A 22,972-nucleotide genomic window follows, 5' to 3' on the forward strand; every position below is an offset into this window, starting at 1 on the left:
ATGATGATACAAAATAATATCACCAACATACAGTAATTTTAATACTCATATAATTAATCGATTTACATTTATATAACGTTAAACTAATTTTTAACTCTATAATTAATAAAACTACTGTACAATAATAACAATAATTAACCACTCAAGTAACAAAATTCTTACAAACAAAAACTGTAACAATAATATTCCTATCAACAATTACACACACCTAAAAATAACATTAAACAATTATTTAACCATACAATAAATATTCATGTAAATAAACATTTAAACAAACACCCAAACAACAATACCAACCTAAACTAACATAAAAATAATATCCCCATACCAAAAACTCTGCGATCCCATATTACCCCATGACTTTGACCACATAGACACCATGAACCTAATATTGTCCAGAAAAACCCGTCACTCAGCCCGGCGCTCGATTTTCGCATAAATCAGAAATTGCAAAAAGACGTTCGCCTGTCATCTGAAACCGCTCGCAGTCTGATCGGCCTGAACGAGAGAGGGGAGATTTTTGCAGAGTAAGAGTGAGAGGGGGGAGAGCGGCGGTTGCAACAGAGAATTATACATAGGTTCGACAGGCACGAGCAACCCATTTGCGGTCGGTGACGCCGCGAAGCGACGAGTATCGACGGGCGATCGTCGTGCACAGCAGGGGGACACACACGTTGTGTAGCCAGGTGGCCGGGTACAGTGATAGTCCGCGCGCGGGTTCTCCTTTCACTCGCGATACCATTCGAACAAACGGTTCGATTTGGCCGAGACCTTCGACGGTAGTCGGTCAGTCGTCCCGAGGAAATCGAGCGGAGTACTAGCAGTGTTAGAGCGGCGCTTCTGCGAGCCGCGCGTGGGACATCGACGCTTGTTCTATCGGTTGTGTGCGGCTATAGATCGATCCTCGGGCCGTGTGGATCCAAGAACCGTGGAACCGATGACAACGCCGGCACGGAAGAGGTGCGAGAGAGGAACGAGCGAAGCTGCCGTTGCTAGTTCAAGGCCGGAGCCGTGAAAAGCTGGGGTCGCCGGGGATAGGGCAGAAGAATTTTCGGCTGTTTTACCTGCTGCTGCAACGCTCTGTCGGGCGACTAGGGAAATTAACGCGAGAACAGGTACGTCCACATCTCATCCTCCCAGTTCTGCCTACGGCTAATCGTTTCTCCGACGACTTGCGATGGTATGCAATTCTTTGGCGGTGTTTCTGGGCAATGGTATAGTTAATGGTGTGGCGAATATACTCGTCGAGATGGAATAACGATGATTTTTTGATGAGTATAGTCTTTGGAGAGAAATAGTGGAATTTGGGGTTTAAGGAGCATACTTGTTGAAGAGATATGAGGAAATTTGAGGTGCGACAAGTATATACGTCAGTGAGAAATGGTGGTAGTTTTTGGAGAGTAGTTTATGGTTGTTGTAGAGAAGTAGCGATATTTTGTGTTACTAATATACTTGTTACGAAGAAGGGACGATATTCTGTGTTATGACGAATATACTCGTCAGGAAGAAGTAATGACATTTATGTAGCGTCGATTATACTTGTCACACAGAAATGGCAATATTTTTGGTTACAAGTATAGTCGTTACAGAGAAATGGTGGCATCTTCTGTTGCGACGAGTATATTCGTCGGGAAAATATAGTGACGAAATTTTGTGTTGCAATGAACATACTTGTCACACAGAAATGACAATACTTTCTATCACAACAAGTATTCCTTTCACGAAGAAATGATGAGATTGTGTAATATGACGAGTATACTCGTCAGAAAAAAATAGTGACGATATTTTCTGTTGCAATGAATATGTATACTCTTCACAAAAAAATGGCAATATTTTATGATACCACAAGTATACTTGTCACAAAGAAGTGACTACATTTTGTGTTATAACGAGTATACTCGTCATGAAAAAATCGTGGTATCTCCTGTTGCGATGAGTATACTCGTCAGCAAGAAGTGACGACATTTTCAGTTGTGTCGAATATACTCGTCACATCAAAATGGCAATATTTTCTATTAGAATAATTACATTTGTCACGAAGAAGTGACTATATTCTGTGTTATGACGAATATACTCGTTACGAAGATATTATGGCATCTTCTTTTTCGACGAGTATAGTTGTCACAAAGAAATAACATTTTGTCTTGTGTCGAATATACTTGTCACATAGAAATAGCAATATTTTCTGTTACAAGAATTATATTTGTCACGAAGAAATGACTATATTCTGTGTTACAACAAGTATACTCATCAGGAAGTTGTAGTAATATTTTCTGCTGCGACGAGTATACTCTTTACAAAGAAATCATGACATTTTCTAATATAATGAATATACTCATCACTCAAAAAATAACAATATCTTATATTACAAGTATACTTATCAAAAACCAACAGCTAATTAAGTTCAGTAAAGAAATAAATATTAAAAATAAAACTAAACAATAAAACAACCATTCCACTGTAACATAACGTTCAAAAACATTAAAGGAACAGCTAATGAAATAAATAAGTATGAATAATATCATTATCAATATGTACGAATATTTTCATTATCAACAAATTATTAATACTGACATCGCAAATAATTATTAATAATTCAAAAAATCCTATCTCGATCACCCAAAATAATATTCTATATACAAAGAAAGATTATTCTCAATTCCAGTTATTAGTATCACTTATCTTGAAAAATAAAAATTGTGCTCAGCTTTCGTTACCAGCAACAATTTATTTTTAATGTTGGTTATTCCAATGAGTTGGCAATAATATAGTGTTGAAATTCTCGCAATATTATTACGATCCCGTGTTTTGTCGTTGATGTTCCTTGCTGATGTAAAAAATCTGCCTGTCTGGTTATCAGCGATGAGAATTCTGCTTAGGTCACTCGTAATAGTCATAATCAATGACGACGTACATTTCATTTCGTTCGGTTGCAACAGCTGCGGACGGACGAAAGTTATTTTAATTTGTCCGGTCGATTATCAGTACAGGAAATACTATTTTATGATATGGTAAATTCATAAATAATTTATTTTGTGATCCTAAATTAATAAATAATATATTTGTTGATACTGAATTAATAAATAATATATTCTATGATACTAAATTAATAAATAATATATTCTATGATACTAAATTAACAAATACTATATTTTATAATACTAAATTAATAAATAATATATTTTATGATACTAAATTAATAAATAATATGTTTCATAATACCAAATTTATAAATAATATATATTACGATACTAAATTAATAAATAATATGTTTCATAATACTAAATTTATAAATAATATATATTATAACACGCAAAATTAATAAATAATATATTTTACGATATTAAATTAATAATAAATTTTATAACATTTGTCGAAAATATGGCCGAAATTGTTGCACGTTTAAACTGAAAAACCGGAAGACACTTTGCCATATTTTCAACACGCCGAAATAATTTTCAAACGAACGAAACATCTATGCGGCTTTTGTGCCGGTCGCAATTAAACAAATTTTTATTTGCATGACAATCCACGGTCCAATTATAACAATTATGCTCCCCGATCTAAGGATACTGAAACATTGCACTATTGTACGACGCGGTAATATTTTACTCGGACATTTTACAATTAATTAATAGACCCCGAATTTCATACATTTTATTTATATTTCGTACATTAGTGAAATATAAAATTATATAAGGAGAATTTAATTTATCAAAATTATTAAATAATTAAACATTTGTTTTTACTTGCTTTATATTCCTTTTTCGATCATTTATATTTTACATAACAATCCATGGCCTGATACTTGAATTATTATATTTATATTACTTAAATAATTATTTCGGGTAGTTCGCATAATCGAGGTTCCAGTATGCTACTCTTTCCATGAAAAGAGATAACGTTGCATCAGTTGCACAGTTTTCTAGTTCGCATTAAAAATCATCGCGTTTCCTTGTAAAATGTGGCAACTAATGTAGCAACAGCTACAGTTCCATGAATAATAATAATTATAAATTAGTTGAAGATAAGATAAGGAATGGCAAGCGAAATTGGCATTTGCTGAAGCAGTAATTTTGTCGAGTGGTTCTGCTCGTTAACAGAAGATTTTATCAGTTTGAAATAGTTTCAAAATTGCCATGATGTAATATAATAATTAAAACAGTCGAGAGAAATATGTATGCAATTTTTATTGTGATTGGTTAACAATATCATTAAAAATATTAACGATGTTAATATCGATATACTGTAGAATTGAATAGGAATACTTGCTGTAGTACTACTTTGCTATTTGAGACGTATCACGTAGTATACTCTCACTCGTTTATATGAGAGTCCCAGGGCGTCACGTGGCTTACCCCTACTCCGCGGTATAGCAGACCCAGCGCGTCAAGTGGTCTACTCCCAATCGTCGACACGCGAGTCCCATCGCATCACGTGGTCTGCACCACTTCGCTATACGAAAGTCCCAAGGCGTCACGTGGCCCATTCTGACTCTTCCACACGTGAGTCCCAACGCATCACGTGGCCCATTCTACCACGCATGAGTCCCAGCGCGTCACGTGGCCTATCCTCACTCTTCCAAGCGTGAGACCCAACGCGTCACGTGGTCCATTCCCACTCTTCCACGCGTGAGTCCCAGCGCGTCACGCGACTTACTCTCACTCCTCCTCACGCTTGAGTCCCAACGCATCACAAGGCCTACTCCCATTCCTTCTCGCACGAGTCCCAACGCATCACGTGGCCTACCCCCACGCCTTCAACCTAGATAACTTCTTCCTCCGCAGAATGACTTAACTCTTCGCAGTGAAAGAAAGAGAGAAAAAGAGCAAGAGAATACAAGAAAAATCCAAAAAGAACTAAAGAGCGAAGGAGAGAAAAAAGAGAAAAGAGTCTATATATTGTTACGGTGATATATGAGAGCGAGAGAGAGAGAGAAGGGGGGGGTCGGAGAGATTGCACGTATCTGTATCGGTTTCGTTTACGGCAAGCTTGAACCCGTCACCCGATCTCTTGCGGCCGAACGAAATTCGACAGGTGAGCGAAGCGAAACCGCGGAACAATTTGCCCGTAAATCGTGATCTAATGAAACTCAGATGAAACGTTTCAGATATATACATATATATACATACATACATATATAAATTGAGCCCCTTCATTCGTCGGCCCACCAGGAAATCAGATTACTCGGTGTTGTTATTAGAAAACGTCCGAAACCCGCGGTTCCACGATTTACACCTCCGCGTATCGGGTCGATCGTAAATTTTCCGGCATTCGCGGGGGACCCTCCCCCCGTTTCTGCATTTATGGCCCGTAAACGTCCCCAGAAAACTGTAAACTTCCCCCCCTCGGCCGCTCTCGATAACATCTAATCGAATTTGAACCGCGACGAACGCCTTTTAATCTTCGCGCGTCTGGCGGACACGGTGAATTAAATTGATAAACGATTGATGAAATTAACGGGATGAACAGGATGAATATAATGAACATAGTGAACGTAATTAGTAGGATGAACAGAATGAACACAATGAATATAATGAATATGATGAACACAATGAATATAATGAACACGATGAACATAATGAATTTAATGAACGCGATGAACAAAATGAATATAATGAACACGATGAACGAAATTAATATAATGAACGGGATGAACACAATGAACACAATGAACACGATGAACATACAGTGGACATAGTGAACACGGTGAACACATTAAACATAGTGAACACATCAGACATATAGTATATTATGAGTACAGTCAATACAATGAACACAGTGGACATGATGAATACAATGGACACCATGAACACAATGAACACGATGAACATAGTGGCTACAGTGAACATACTTAACACAGTAAATATACTTAACACAGTGAACAGATTGAACTTGTTGAACACATTGACCACAGTGAAAATATTGACCTCGTTGAACATATTAAATACACTGTACACATTGAACACTCTGAACCTACTAAACACCATGAACACATTGCACGCAATGAATCCTTTGAACACAGTGAACAAAACAAACAAAATATCCACTAAAAACACCCAAATAATCAAACACCTAACTCTTCAATCTTTCAACACCTTCTAAATCAAGAAATCCCAAAAACCGTAATAATAAACTCCCACCAAATTAATCACCCCATACAATATAAAAGCACTCTCACAGATATTCTCTAGCCGCGAAGTCGTTTCACCGTAGCTTGAACCGGCAAAAGTGTTTCGATGTAAAAAAAAAATGGTTGGCGCCGACAGGGATTCGCAATATATATTCCCGTGAAACTAGCCGTCAAATCGAAATCGATTCGGGGCTCCTCGTCGTCGTCTCCGTCGTCGTCGGCTGCTGGTGCCGTAGGAACCGGTGAAAACGGGGACGGCGAAATACGAAAGTCATTGACACGTTTCTGTACGTGTACGGTTGCACACGATGCGCGCACGGCGAACGCCGCTGACAGCTTTCCTAAGCGGAATACTTTGCGAGTGTTCAGGTCGGAGACAGGAGAGTTCCTTGAACTTCTCCGGGCTTCTATCGCGGCCCCCCGGGCGAATTTTCGATTTCGCGTGTCCGACGGCCGCGGCGCGCCACTTCCGGTAGAAGAGACGATTCCATCCTCCTCCTTCCCTGCTCTCCGCGGTTATGGAAAGGGCCGAAGAGGAGGCTGGACAAATGTATAGTGTAGAAATGGAATTGAGAACCACGGGATCTGATGGCGACGACTGCCACAGATTAACTTGTGAATAAGGAAGACACCGTTTATCTCGAGTGTCAATCGTTTATCCTCGGTGGACAAACCTGCTTTGATCGTTTGCCACGAGCGTTTGACGCCTCCGTAAGGAACCTGGCTCGAGGAGAGTGTGCGTGGTGTTGGGCGAATTTTTTGGGGTCCTGGGTGATTCAGGTGTTCGATATTATTTTAGAGAATTTATATAAAATTGTTTTATCATTTTATAGAATTTATACAAAATTGTTTGATATAATTTTATAGAATTTATACAAAATACTTTTATAATTGTATAATTTATATAAAGTTCTGTGGTACTGTAGAAATGTTAAGTGAGTTTTGTAGTGTTTTGTCGAATATTTTGGATGATTATTATGGGATTTTGTATAATTTAAAACTACCCTTATGGAATTAGAGAAAATTATGAATTGTATAGAATTGTGTAAAATTATTGTGGAGTCCAGAAAATTGTTTAATATTTTATTGAAGTTTTATAAAATTGTTAAATATTTTATATGCTTTCTACGAGATTAAATAAAATTTTAAACAACCCTTATGGAATTGTATTTAATTATGAATGGTATAAAATGGTGTACAATTTTTATGATTCGTAGGAGATTGATCAAATTTTATACGAGGTTTTTACATTCGTTTAATATTTTATATAGCTTTTGCGAGACTGTGTAAAATTTTTAACAACCCTTGTGGCATTGTAGAAAACTGTAGAAAATTCGTATGAAGTCTTTAAAATTATACAGACTTTAAGTAAATTTAATTAAATTGCCTGATATTTTAGATATCTCCTTTGAAATTATATGCAATTTATAAAAATAACCTTTATAGAATTGTATAAAATTATGGATTATAAATCTATTAATTTTAGATTATAAATCTAAAAAATTATCGATTACCGTTAACGCGACGGAAAGCACGACGATCGCGCGACGTTTTGTTGCGTGGCGCTTGTTGCAAAACATGCGGAAAAGTGTCCTCGTGCTCGGCGGAGCGAACGAGGTCGTCGGAAACGATGCAGAACCGTGATAAGGACAGTCCGTCTCGGCGATTCGTAATCAGACGGAAGCCGTGGTCCCGTGAATACGGGAACGGATCAATCTATCTGGCTCGAGTCCGTCATCGCCTGGCACGTGGTCCGAGAACAATGCATTATCATCTTCATGACGAAACATTTTTTTTAGGTGACATAGAAGACATTTAAGTCTAGTAGGAAATTGTAGGTTTTGGGATGAAGGCTGGGTCAAATTGACCCCCAGAGTCTTTTATTTGGAGTGATAACTTTAAAGAGTAAATTTAGATGGATTAATTGTATTGTTTAATTCTGCTATTTGGTAGTTTCGAATTTGTATTTTTATAGAAGGTTTTGTGGTTACTGTATATATTTGTGTAATTTGTATAATAATTATATAAATATTGTAAATGTATATATAGAATTTTATAAAGTTGTATAGAATTGTAGAAAGCTTATTTACATATAATATACTATATAGAATGTATAGTGTAGTCTACATAATATTGCATACTACAATATATGTATACTATAATGTACAATGTGGCACATACGATATTACATGCTATGTACTATTTTGTGTAGTGTGCAACATTTACAATATCTTATAATTTATTAATGCACGTTTCTTCATCAAAATTAATATAATTTATGGGTGCAATTTAATTAATAGAATATGAATACAATAAGGAGATAATGGTGCCCTCTAGACTTCCACATGCGCATTAACAATCGACTTACAATATTACCGACATAACATCGCTATTAATACTTAAAAAAATTTTAGTGCATTCCTTAAACACCGCTTAATAATCATACCGAGTCTGCAATTTTAATTCTTAGTGGATCCCATCGAAAGAAAATCCCAAAGATCGTCCAAAGATGTAAGGCAGTGGTATTGCTGATATCGCTAAACTCCTCCACAAATGTACTAACAATGGATTTAAAATATTACTGACACAATGTCGCAATTAGCTCTCGAAAAAATTCAAGAGCATTCCTTAAATACCACTTAATAATAATCTCTATACATGAACAATGGATTTACGATATTACCAACACAACATCGCAATTAACGCTCGAAAAAATTTTAGTACATCCTTTAAACACCACCTAATAATCCTATCAAATCTGCAACTATAATTCTCAGTGGATTCTTTTGAAAAAAATTCCAAATATCGTCCATTTAAAGGCAGTGCTATTTTTGGTATCTCTGCATCCCCACACATGTACTAACAATAAAATAAGAATATTACCAACACAAAATCGCAATTAGCGCTCCAAAAAATTCAAGTGCCTCCCTTAAACACCGCCCAATAATCCTACAAAGTCTGCAATAATAACTCCCAATGGGTCCCATAAAAAAATTCCCAAAGATCATTCTCCGATCAGCAGTATCGCCGTTTCTCAAGCGAAGAAGCTACCGAGAAGTGTCGACGATCAAGATCCCGATGATCCGCGGTGGATGAGCGATGGGAAATTAATGACCGTCGATATCGTAGTGGCCGCCGTACCGAGGGTACCGACGACGGAGCCCGAATAATTGCTCGTTACTCGTGCGTCAGTCCGCTTATTAAGCGTCCATATACGTATCATAGTAACCGTACCCGGCCGGTTACTAAGCTTTAAACACGCGCGCGCGCCAGTTCGTTAACCCGAAATATCGAGCAAAATCGGCGGGTTTTTTTCACGGACAAGAGGATCCTCGTTTGAAACGGCGGTGGCCGGTATGCAAATAATTATGAACGCCGGTAGCGAGCGTATATAATCAGACGGGGCTTGTAGCCAGCATCCCCTCCTCCTTCTCCCTCCCCCTCCGCCCAAACAACGTTTTCGCTTTTCCGTCCCGGAACCGGATTAAAAATGCAAAACGCGGCCAACGTATCATGCTTCAATTAAGGCGGTACCGCGCGCCATCTCAAACTCGTCGGTACCTTCGGGAGAAAGGGGTGGAAAATGACGGGGGGGGGGGGCCAAGCCCGGCCGACCCCGAAATGAAAAAATACTCGCCCCTTCGCGCTCGGGTGCGCATTTCCTCCTGAAATTCGTTAACGTCCGCTTCAACTTCGGCCGCTTGAACGTCGTCAAACGAATGGGATCATGATTACAGGGCTGCGGATATTTTCGTCGGTCTCTGTGCCGTTGCTTTCATTTTGTTACAATTCTGAAATAATAGTTTAATTTTGCGGGGATCAATTAGAATTGAGAGACAAGACGCGTAAATTGTGGAACTTCGTGCGATATATATTTATATATACCGGAAACCCTTAAGTTTAGGGGAAGGGTCAAGGTCTAGGTTTCCTCTTGGTAGTATGTAGTTATATCTAAATTAGGTCTGCTTAGCAGTGACGTCACGGGAGGTATGATTTTTTATTGTACTTTGATGTAATAGATTGGAAACTATGAAACGGGCGCCGCAACTGAGCACAGACTAAACAAAAACGCCCGTTTCATAATTTCCAGCCTGATATAAAGCTTGTTGAATGCTATAGTGAGTGAGTCATTAGTATCGATTTGCAAGGCTGAAAAGCACGTGTATAGTATAGTCATTTGTCTGTGATAATTATAGTATTTCAATGTCTAAAGTTTGTGGAGTACCATAGTGAATCAATGATTACAACTGTAATCTTATAAAAGGCTACATACTATATATATGTATAAATACAATATACATAATTTAATTATACTATACTTTTAATTTTAATTTAACCTCTCAGGCGCGACTGAATTTTCTGCAAATGAAGTTCTTCATTATTATATTACTATTTTTCTTAATATATATATTTTTTGGTATAGCTATATATATTCTTTTTTTAGTGTATTCTACATATACACTCTCACTTTCATCGTTTACTTTAATAACTAATAATAATAATTGAGCAAAGCACGAAACACCCCCGAAAGACGCTATAATAGCGCGTCGCGCCTAAGAGGTTATGTATACTATATATTATTCTTATTATTATTGTATTAGATTGGAAACTATGAAACGGACGCCGCAGCTGAGCACAAACTAAGTAAAAACGCCCGTTTCATAGCTTCCAACCTGACATAAAGCTCGTTGAGTGCTATAGTGAGACATTGGTGACGATTTGCAAGCCTGAATATTATCCAGTGTCATACGTTAACATAGTATCCAGTGTCACATTTCTCTAGTCTCTTAACCCTTTGCACTCGAAACCATTTTAAGGTTAGATCCAAAATTGCTATTTTGTCCAGCTGTTGTATAGTACCTAGTATAATTTATGCATGTGAAATCGAGTCTTGCGACTCGTGAAACTATTACACTTTTAACAGAACGGTCTTTAATAATGTCAACATTATTTTGTTAATTATATAACAATTTTCATTGGCGCTTCAGAGGCGCCACTCGAGTGCAAAGAGTTAATGTATAGTAGTGGCAACCTAACGCCGGGAAAACTAGAACCCTGTAACTACGACTGGCCCAGTAAAATGTTAACAAAAAATCTCCGTTATTTAAAAAAAGAATAAAGGCAAAGACTAAGCCAGGAGAAGAATTTACAAGGCTAAAACTCGAAAGTAATTTAAAAAGCAATTGTTTGTCTCGTATATCTGTGAGCGCATTATACCATGCGCGGAGGAGTCCGTCTTCCTTTTAAAACTGGACCGACACGGTTCACCCTTTTCTCTCGGCTCTTGTTTTGTTTTCGTCGTGGGCGACGCCGAGCGGTCTCGTAAAATCGGGTCCCAGGTACGGGTCAAACGCAGCCCGTGCTCCGGGGCATTAATATTCGATGTTGGAGAGGGGAGAAAGAGAGAGGTGAATCCGCAGACCGAGCCAAACTGCCGCCACGAGCTTGTAAATTTACATTGGAAATCGGCCGGAACGGTTCAGTTGAAACACTTCCCTGGGAAAAAGAAGTTCGCCGTGGATAAGAAGCGAGGGTTGAAACGATCCAACGACGGCGCGACGGTGCATTATAGCCGCGGCCCGCGTCGATTCGATCAATCGATCCGATCAGCCGAAACGCGAGAAACTTTGCCGGATTTTGAACCGGAAACTTTGTTAGAGGGAACTTCGCACCGATTAATCTGCCGACTGGCGGTCGAACTTCTTGCTTAATTCTCTTAATACTTCGATTCTATCTCTTGGCGATTCATTCGATGGCTCCGGACGTCGTCCGTCATCGAACGACAGCTTTCTTATTTCTACGTTTAAGTAAGGTATAAGTTCGACGGAGGAATTGTTAGAGTTAAGTTGGTCACACTGAATATTGTGCAGCACTATACTTTATCTATTTTTTTGTATCGTATCTTGCTTTTTCTATTTTTTTATTTTTGTTAGAAACGCTTGGAATATGTGTTGGAAGTTTACTTAACTTAATGAGGAAGGTAATGCTAGAAAATAATCGATAATACATTATTTAGATAGGGGAATCCTCAAATGCTACAGGTGGGAGAATTTTAGCGCGAGCTCTGTTTGGTAGATGTCATTGAGGATGTTAATTTCTATAAATTTTTAGAAGAAACTATGTATTACTTTATACCTGAAATTATTAAATAAAGTACGTAGAATATTTCTGTGCAGGTTGTAATAGTTGCTTGCTTGTATAGAGTATTCTATAAATAAAACTAGAGAGGATGTTATGCTGGAGGATTTTCAGTGTTACCAACTATATATATGGAAAAAGATTGGAGCTGAACAAAAGTTACTACCAGTGTCTAATCACAGTACCTAGTTAGTGTTAGACTTTACGAGACTATAGTTGTCGCCAGAGGCTCGCTATGGTACTCAGCAAACTTTAGACATTGAAATGCTATAATTATCACAGATAAAGTACTATACTATCCACGTACTTTTCAGCCGTACAAATCGAAACTAATGACGCACTATAGTACTCGACGAGCTTTATATCAGGCTGGAAACTATGAAACAGGCGTTTTTGTTTAGTCTATGTTCAGCTGCAGCGCCCGTTTCATGGTTTCCAACCTGCCGACAATGTTCAGCTTGAAAATTGTAAGAAGTCGCGAGCCAAAAGTATAGAAGCTCGCGAGGCAAGGGAAACAGGTAGACGCGGAAAAACTTCGTAACGAGATAAGAGGCGAAGCTGGTACGTTTCCATTGATTCGAAGCAAAAGCGCGTAGCGCGAGGAAAGAGATCGGTAAGAGGGCCGGCGGCGCAACGATGGCAACGGCCAAGAGCGAAAGAAGAAGAAGTATGGAATCCTGTCGAGTAGCAAGTTGGTCAGGGTGTTGTTTAATAAACAACGATCACGCGGAAAGTTTTGCCGTGAGTTGGCCGGGCGCCACTTTCTACGCGAACTGTATGCGTCTACGCGTTACACGGACGGCGGGGAGGGCTCGCTCGCTTGAAACTTTAATCCGCCGGCTGCGAACGGAACAATGCCGTTGAAAATCATTCGGTCGCGGGAACGTTATACCGTCCCCCGCGATCGCGCGCGCGAGCATTAATATTCCATAAGAATCGAGTTCCACGCGAAATAAGCGCGAGGAGACGCGCGACATTGTGGCCGTTGTCGTTGTTTCGCGTGAATTTACATTGGAGATCGGCTATTGCTTGGCGGCGAAGCTGAAAGGCTGCGAACAATATATCAGGACGAGTAGGCTAAATTCGCCTAAACGCGGACGATAATCGAATTTCCAATTTCGATCGAGATCGATGATATTTGTTTTACGTATTTCTGATCAGAAAGCGCAAGGATGTCTTTGAAAAGCCTTGATTTATAGTTCAGGACGTTTCTAAGACGTTATTAGGACATTCGTAGGACTTTCGAGAGGTCTTAAAGACGTATTTTAGATATTTTTAAGACGCCAATGATATATCCATAAAACTTCTATAATATTTCTTTCGAATATTCTTAAGATGTTTGAATGTCTTATAAATATCCTAGAAACGTCCTGGAAATTTCCCGTCTTCTAAACGGATGTCTCGAATGGTCTATAAACGTTCTAGAAACGTCCCAAAAATGGCATGGAAATTTTAGACATAGACATCCTTTGGACGACTAAAAGACATTTATGGGACGTTTCTAGGACGTTTTTAAGACGTCTCTAGGATTTTTTTAGAACATTTGTAAGATATTCGAAACGTCTTAAAGATGTCTGATGTATGATATTAGGGACGTATTTAAAAATTTATGAATTTCTTACGAACATCCTAGGAACGTCCTCGTAACGTCTTCAAGACGTCCCAAATGTCATACAATAGATGCCTTTAAACCGTCTCAAATGTCCTACGAAGGTCCTAGTAACGTCCTAAAAACATCCTCAATTATGAATCAAGATGTCTTAACATCATTCCAAAATATACATCCTTTAAACGTCTGAAACAAGAGCTCTTAAAAATATCCATTTTAAAGCGTGAGACGTTCAGACCCAAAACAGACCTAAAACAGACCTCTTTAAGACGTTTAATATTTATTATAAAAGTAAAAGTAGTGGACCTCTTTAAGATATCCAATATTCATTAAATAAATACCCATACCATTTAATTCAACATGATTGTCACTTTATTTTATTATTTATATTTATTTATTATTTATACGAGTAAACTGGTATTTTTACAATAACATTTTATGCTGTAAAAACAATCCGCGCCGGGGTCTGTCCAGAGTATCACTCGAGCAGCGGGCGGCCGATATGCAGGCGCCCGTGAAAAAAAAAATAAACGAGAAAAAAAACAGAATATAGCAGAGATCTTGATGAAATTGAAGTCGGCCGGCATAAAAAGATCCCGGCGCCAGGATAACGTCGACGAAAAACGCGAGCGGCGGAGCTCTATCGATCACGCGACCGCAGCTGAAGTAGTGCAACGACACTGTGTCCGGGGTATTTAAAACCGTTTAGCCGGCAACTAATTGCGCTAATAATTCCGTCGATAGAATAATAATGCCCGTCGCCTGGGTCGATCGATCGATCCCGCCGGCCGGACCGCGTTGCAATTTCTGCGTGGCTGTGCGGAACGCTGTGCGCTTTATTCCAACAGAGAAATCATCCTCGTGACCATCCTCGTTTATCTGAATTACCCAGGTTTTTATTACTCTTCATTTCTGCTCTTTTTATTACCCCTTTCCTAATTTAATAGAACTTAATATATACTTATTAATATATACTTATTTTCCTGATTTCATACAATTTTTACGCTTCCAAAAATTAACGTTAGAGTAATTGTGAAGTGATGAGTTGATTCCTGAGACAATTTAGAGCAACTTTGTTCTTTACAGAATTTTTCTACATCGCCTGGTTAAAGAGTTATTAATAAAACAGTAAGTGCCGATTTTTGAGGCAGTGAAGCTGACGCTCCGCCCTGCGACCAATGCCGCGTCGCGCCGACTGCGTGATTCAGCGTCGCAGCGCGCGTGGGCGGTGCGTCAGTGGAACATGATCTGTGGTTGGTCAGTGTTTTTCGTTAACATCTCGTTAACGAAGCCTCGTAGAAAATTTTTGTAAAGGAAAAAGTTTCTTTAAATCATTTGAAGAATCTACCCTTTTAATTTCTAACGAATATTGTCACGATATATTTATATACGCTCTTAAATAACTAATAAATGGTGCCATTATTGTTTAGCATGCTGTAGTAATAAATTTAGTGATCACGTTACTTCTGTATCATGTGACATATATTCAAGCAAAGTAAAAACCCACGACAACGTTCTTATATTATTTAATTCTTACGATATTAATTAACAAAAAGTTTTCATATTGACAAATACTGTTACCATTATTACAATTATTATTATCATTCTCCTACTGAAAAATTAAATTAATTTATCGATCATACCACGTTCCAGCATTTTTTAACAATCACGTCCCAAGATAGCGATGACAGTTTCTTTATCTCGCCACACTTCAACACTACTTCTGAATAGTTTGGTTCCGCGATAAGGTCGTCGAAGCGCGTGGAATTTTATCACGGCTTTCCGGGTCACTGTGCTATCGGTCATTCCTTCTCCTTTTTTTTCCTCTGCCGCGTGACAAAAAAAATAATCTACGAGAAAAGCACTCGAATGCACACGGATGTTTCTTGGCCGAATGCGCATTCGACTGGATGCAGATTAAGTAATTGCCGGCGATAAGAAATTAGCATGGGACCGCGGCATTACGGCTGCCTTGATCCGGATACCCAGCAAAAGTTAATCTTTAATTTATGCTAACCGTTATTACCTGGCCGACTGGCCTTTAATACTGCTACACGCGAAAGTGTTCGGGGAAATTGTTTCCTGAACGAAATGGATAATGCACCTGGTTGGAAGATAACGCTGGCCATCGTTGCGTGGGAAAAAAAATGGTGAGATGCGTTGGCTTCGATGAACGATGTATCATGATCTCGTATACTTTTCTGCGATGTTATGGGGTCCCTTGACATAGGTGACTGGCCTAAGTGCAGGCTCAAAGTATTCAGCAAGAAAAAGGTACTTTCGGCGTCCAATAAATAAATTTTGTTTTAATAAATATTGTATGATTGTTAGGATGGGGGTACAGTTATGCATAATGATGGTATAGGTCTCAAGAAATAGCCTAATTGATAGTAAATCCATCCTGGTGGCCATTTTTACTGGTTAAAATATTTTTTTTATTAATATTGTTCATAAAGTCCCTTTCATAAGAGATGATTAAATAAATTTATAAATTCGAATATTAAATTATAATAAAAATTATGGGAGGTGTTAAATAAATTCAGTATTGTTATTTTTATTATGCAGTGATTTTATTATTGTTTTTAGTGCTGCGTAAATTTAGCTTTAAATTCCTAAAATAAAAATAGCTATAAGGGGTGCTTATGGATTTGAGTAAGAATTGTTATTTATTAATAATAATGTATGAAGATATATATTTTACATGTCTCCATAAAAGTTAGTATAATTTAATAACATAATATAATTAATATAATATAAATACGAGAAGGAGATAAGGGATATCTCTAAATAAAAGAATCCACCGCACCCTAACCTAGGTACTATTTTAGTTAAATTATTAACATTGACTTCAACTAAAATAATTGTTAATTTTTCACAGTCCTAGAACGTAAATTTAACAATTTTTATGACCCACCCAAGCTCACCAACCCTAAGAACAAAATCTATTACCAATTTCCATAAATATCGTACTTAGCTAAGAATTTTGGCCAGCTATTTCAAACATCGGTCTACCTTTCCCCTGTATAATGGTCCAAAATCCCAAAATGCCGGTCAAAATGCAATTACATCGAATTATTTCATCCAATCGTGAAAAAACGCTCGTCGATGACTATACCCAGCGTAGCCTGTTACCTTCACCGTGTACTTACATCATTACCACAAACTATACCTGAACAAGTATGTACACACAATATGATTAACGAGCGGTGCTTAATGCTTCGTGACGCGATAGCATCGGAAAGAAAAGTCCGTTTCCGAACGGCCTTTTTATAATCCAACTAGAAGAACTAGCGTGGCCGCGTCCTATTGTCCTTCGACGATAAAACCACAAGGCATGCGTGCAATGTTTTATCACATATTATTATTATTATAATATGGACAGCTTGTTTGTTATTGTTTAAATTCTGTGAATACTAAACGCGATATAAGTAATGTTAGGTTATGTCAGGTTCTAGGCAATATAGTAATGTCACTTTGGAGATTAGATCAAGGAAGTATGTTACGTGAGGAGTGGGAGTAGGCAACGCATGCGCGAGAGTGTCGTACAGTGGCGTGGAGCGTCTACAGGGTGACACTTATTATACTGTATCACAGCTTTGTATTGTGTTACTATAGTACTGAGCCTAAAAATAACATAAAATTACAGTATTATATATATTAAAATATATTATTATTATTATTATAATATATTATAATATATATATTATTCAATGGAATAAAAATTTCGAAGTAAACTATATAAATTGTTCAGTTATAAATTATTCGAACCAATAAAGTCATTGCATTTTAATGCTGTATTGTTAAGGTTATGTCAAAGTTATGACAATTGTTTAAGTAAACTTATTTAGTTTACCTAAATTTATTTAATTGTTCAGTTATTAATTATTCAGACCAACAAAGTCATCGTATTTTACTTAGCTATATTATCATCCATAAAAAGAAGAGAGAAAACGTAATATAATGTCCACTCAGTAGACTCGCCACGTGGTTCTGCGCATGCGTCATTTACCCCCACTCCTCGCGTAGCTTATTCTCCTGTAAACAGTAGGTCAGACGCTATACTGATCCTAGAGTATGCTATCTTTCCATCGAGTATGCTATCTTCGCGTCGAGAAACGCATCAGGAACCAAATCGTTGCTCATTCCGTCGTCGACGAGCGGCGACGTCAGGGCGACGGAGAATTAAATCTCGTCGATCGGCTCGCCAGGCGGAAGCCGACGGGAAAACTTGTACGAATCCGAAACAATTCCAACTTCGCGGGGCACCTTCATTATGCCTGACCTTGTTCCGGAGTTGCCGGCGTTCTTTGCAACAACTCCGTGCGCGCGCTCAAGCCCGGTGAGCTATATTTACGAGTTGTCGTATCTCGCGCGGGAAGCGTATCACCGTACACACGTGCTCTTTTATACGTAAACGAGGTACCGTCACGTCCCAGCGAGATAAGACGGCGGCGACCGCGTTGAATTTTTGTTAAAATACCGCTGAACTGCTCGCTCGTTCGGATGACAGGTGAGGTAAAACGAATTACGAAATGTAAATTTAACCGTACGAGATAACTTTTCGTTTTTGAGGAACGACTTAGGTAGCAAAAGTGTTAAAATATCGTTGAACTTTTCGCTCGTTTGGATGACAGACGTGGTAACATGAATTGCCACATGTAAATTTAACCGTACAGGATAAATTTTCGTTTCTGAGAAACGATTCTGCTAGCAGAAAGTGTTAAAATATCGCTTAACTGTTCGCCCGTTCGGATGACAAACGAGGTAAGACGAATTCCCACATGTAAATTTAACCGTGCGGAACAAATTTTCGTTTTCTAGAAACGACGTGAGCAAAGAAAGGTAATAAATAGAACAAGTAAGATAGATGCAGTCAATTGAGTATCGACAGAAAATGTTCGGTGTTTAAATAAATGCAGTAACGAATAAACAATAGAGCAATGAGTGATTAGCAATAAAAAGCTTTGTAATCGTAGCGGCAATGGATAGCTGAGATTCTTCCGGTTAAAATGAGTCCAAACATGATATAGGTCGGAGTAATGTAAGCTAATCTCGACTGACGAGCAATCTACAGGGTGGGCAAAATAAATCGATCAATTCGAATATTTCACTTCTTATTAATCACTTGAAAGAATAGGTGGAAAATATTCTGATAACTAATACGAAGTTATTTCATGGATGTTTAGTCCAGTAATTAAACTATAATAATATAAATATATACAGTGTGATCCAAAAAAGTTATGCTATAATACTCGTCGATAAATTAAAATAAAAAAAAGCGTTAGGAAAATAAGTTTAGCTTTAAAGCATTTTTAATTTTCAAGAATATTATATATTATTATTAATTACTACGGATCTGTTTCGAATTTTCCACCCGGTACATCTCAAATATTTCTCTCGTCAAGATTGCCGAAAATGTTTTTCGTTTCGTGAACGCGGCGCCCGCGTATCTCCAGTCGCGAATAAAAGCCTAGATTCCTCGGCCAATATTTTCACTCTGTATTTGCTGTATAATACGGCGACTCCGGTATCGCCACCCGTCAATAAATTAAAAGTCTCGCGACCAGCCTGATAATTAGAACGACCTCCCATTGTCTCTCTCTCCGTCGGCGCGTACATCACTCCGATAACGCTCACCCCCGTCGTTATCTATTCCTCCCGGCGTTCCTTTTCAATACAACAACCGGTTTCCGCAATCTCGATGGAACTTCTCCAACACTTGACCCACTAAAACGCACGATGTTTATATCGGCGGTGGAGCCGCACAAACAGGTGCTACGAAGGACGAGAATCGCGTGGGAACCCTCGCCATCCCTGGATTAGCATAACGATGACTATGGTGGTCGGATTTCGGGTCGTAGGAGCGCGAGTGTGTCCCGTGGTGTGTGGGGATTTGCGAAATGGGGCGACTCACGTGACGTGTGGGGACTGGGGAAGTGGAGCGTCCCACGTGATGAGCCGGGACTCGCGGAGTGTCACATGACGCGTGGGGACTTGCAAAGTGGGGCGCTTCGCGTGCTATGACTTGCAAAGTGGGGCGTCTCACGTGACGCGTAGGGACTCCGGAAGTGGGGCATGTCACGTGACGAACTGGGACTCACAACATGGGACGTCTCACGTGACTTACCACCACTTTTCCAATTCAAAACGTAGCTTAATCTACTGGCAACTATAAACATAACCGAATCAAAAAAATTCTTGAGACTTAATCTTTATTATCTACGCCTTTAATTAACAATTATTAAGTAACAATATATTTTAAAAACAATAACCTTTGTCTCTTTCCATCTCATAATCCTTTTCTTTCATCACTCGTTGCTATAGTTCTTTTTATCACTCGCTCCTATAAATTTTTCCTGACAACCCTCGAATCAAAAAATGCTATAGTCTATGCAAAAACATAAGTCTACTTCCGAGCTATGTCTCGCTTTTTCCCACCAGTTCGCCAACTGACATTCACCGTACTCGTCGTAATACCCGCCCGGAGAACTTCGCTCGTCTTCTTTCTTTTTTCAATGCGCCGGAGTTTTTCGTTCGAGGAGGCCGCGCGAAGTTTTTCAAGGTCGGTGTAATGGATCCCGCCTTGAATGATGAATAAAGTTGCCCTGGGGTGTAATTGAATGAAGCAGAGCCCGGACTTCCGCGATGTTCCTACGGGGAAGTGGGAGAAGATTTTTTTCCAAGCGACCGACGTATCTCGCTTCGAATTCTATGGTTTCTTGTCGCCGAATTTTGCTTACTATAGTCAGTTGCTTAGGCGAGTTCAGAGTGTTCGAATATGTTCGAGGGAATATGGATTTTAAATGATGAAAAAATCTGACAATGGGAGTCGTGATTTTATTATACTGTACTATGCTATAGTATATTTTACTGTACTATACTACAGTATACTATACAGTACTATATTATATTATACTGTGCTTTACTATGTTATACTGTACTGTGCTGTGCTATACTATGCTATATTATACTATACAATAATGTTCTATGTTGTACTATACTGTAAAATATATTAAATACAATATTATACAATACTAGGCTATACTATGCTATGCTATGCTATACTATATTATATACTATTCCATGCTACGCTGTGTAATGCTAAGCTACGTTATACTATACTTCACTACACTACAATATACCATACCTCACTTTACTGTACTATATTATATGTACTTTACCAATATAACACATTGTACTAACCTACGACACGCTATTCCGCTTGGTTCCTAGCCTCACTTATCTTCAGTTCTTAACTGATCTAATTTGGCAAGACTGTAATGGCCCACGTTTTCATTGTTTTGTCGCCATTTGCAATCGAATATCTCTGGAGTCGTTTATCTAGAATTAAATCTAGAATTACATCTGGAATTACATCTAGCATTAAAACAAACAATTATAAACCAAATACTAGACCCCCTCCCCTATTCTCTGAAATGAAAATGTATTCGTCCCCGTTAACCCAAACCTAACACGTCGATCGAAATAATTGATTCTACACACAAAAAATTATTAATAGAAAATTATTGATTGGATCAGATTTATTTTTATTTTTGGTGTTTAGAGTTACATTTCTACTATTGTTATTTTAGTTATATTGCTTTTTTTTACAGTGATTTTGGAGAATGTTATAATTATATAAATATTATAGTTATAAAAATATTGTCATAACCTAGTCGAAAATTAATAGGCCGAACATAATTTTGTTCTTACAATTAACCGAGGCGTTCTTTATTTTGCAAAAATATTCTCAGTATAATTATTATAGTACTAGGTAGCACAAAGGCATCTTTAAGACGTCTGAAAGACGTCTCGTGTAGGACATTCGAGACGTCTTTTTACAGCTAAACAATAGTCTATAAATGCCCTTTGATAGAAATCAAAACGTCTATTAAACGTCTTCTAAATGTCCTTTAAACGTCTTTTAAACGTCTTTAAAACGTCTTTTGGGCGTCTAACCTCAAATTTAGTATCTTTAAGGACACTTTTTCCATTAGAAAATGTCCCAAAGACGTTCTAAAAACGTCTCAAATTGGACGTTCCAAACTTTTCGACTTCTAAAGTCGTCCTAAATTAGACGATCAGAATGAAACGTCTTAAAAACGTCTATTTAAGGTCCTAAGGCACTCAGACCTATACTGGCCCTAGAATGGACTTCTTTAAGACGTCCAATGCTTATTGAAGCCAAACTAGCATAAAATTTCGAAAGCGCGCGAAAGTCGTAAACGAATCCTAATCGAAAGGGCCGATTATGAGCCGACGGTGTATTTCACGGGTGCCTTTGACAACGTTTCCCCAGCCCTTTTCCGTTCCCGCTATTCGAGGCATCGGGGCTTTAGGATCTCGAACGAGCGGTTGCGCACACAGGGGGCCGCGCGAAACGACAGTAAATGTCGCGAGTGATTCGAAACGCATGATTCGACACGGTCGGGCCGTATCGCAGGCGGATCGTTTAGGGATTTGAAAATTCAATAGCTTCCGCGTGTTAACACGGACGGAGTCTCGATAATCCAGGGATAGCGAAACAGGCTCGAATTAGCTCGGACACGGATCAATCGGAACACCCGGTTGCGATCTTACCGACGCGGCGCTTTTTTTTATTGGCGCCGCGAACCGCAGCACTGCGTCGCGCATCTACGTGTCTATAGACTGTCAAAAATATTTTATTGATTTCTAAAGGATCTACTAGGTTAGGTGGTAAGAATTTATTATGCTAGGTTAGGTTGTAATAAATGTAATTAATTTAATACGAAGAAATTACGAATTAATAGAAATATGTTGTACTATGCTATGTTATATTATATACTAGGCTATGGTATGCTATGTCAGGCTATATTATATTATGTACTAGGCTATGGTATGCTATGTCAGGCTATATTATATTATGTACTAGGCTATGGTATGCTATGTCAGGCTATATTATATTATATACTAGACTATGGTATGCTATGCTATATTATATTATATATTATTTTATTGCTCCATAAAATATATGTTAATATCATCGAAATTGCTTTGCCGATGTTGCAGAATTTTAAAGAATTTATAAATTTTATCTATGTTATTGTTAAAAAATAGTGGGAAGGTGCATT

At 38.3% G+C, this 22,972-nt stretch overlaps 1 protein-coding gene across 2 annotated transcripts in view; it reads left to right on the forward strand.

The window, feature by feature from the left end:
• The first annotated feature begins 610 nt into the window (after positions 1-610).
• Ctns (lysosomal cystine transporter cystinosin) overlaps positions 611-22,972 on the forward strand; it is a 34,528-nt gene continuing 12,166 nt past the window's right edge. For both annotated transcript variants that reach the window (XM_078194227.1, XM_078194225.1), the window contains exon 1: positions 611-1,115. The gene's annotated coding sequence lies outside the window, so the exon portion shown is untranslated. The remainder of the gene's footprint in view (positions 1,116-22,972) is intronic.

This window comes from Augochlora pura, chromosome 11 (genome assembly GCF_028453695.1).
Source record: "Augochlora pura isolate Apur16 chromosome 11, APUR_v2.2.1, whole genome shotgun sequence".
NCBI lineage: Eukaryota > Metazoa > Arthropoda > Insecta > Hymenoptera > Halictidae > Augochlora > Augochlora pura.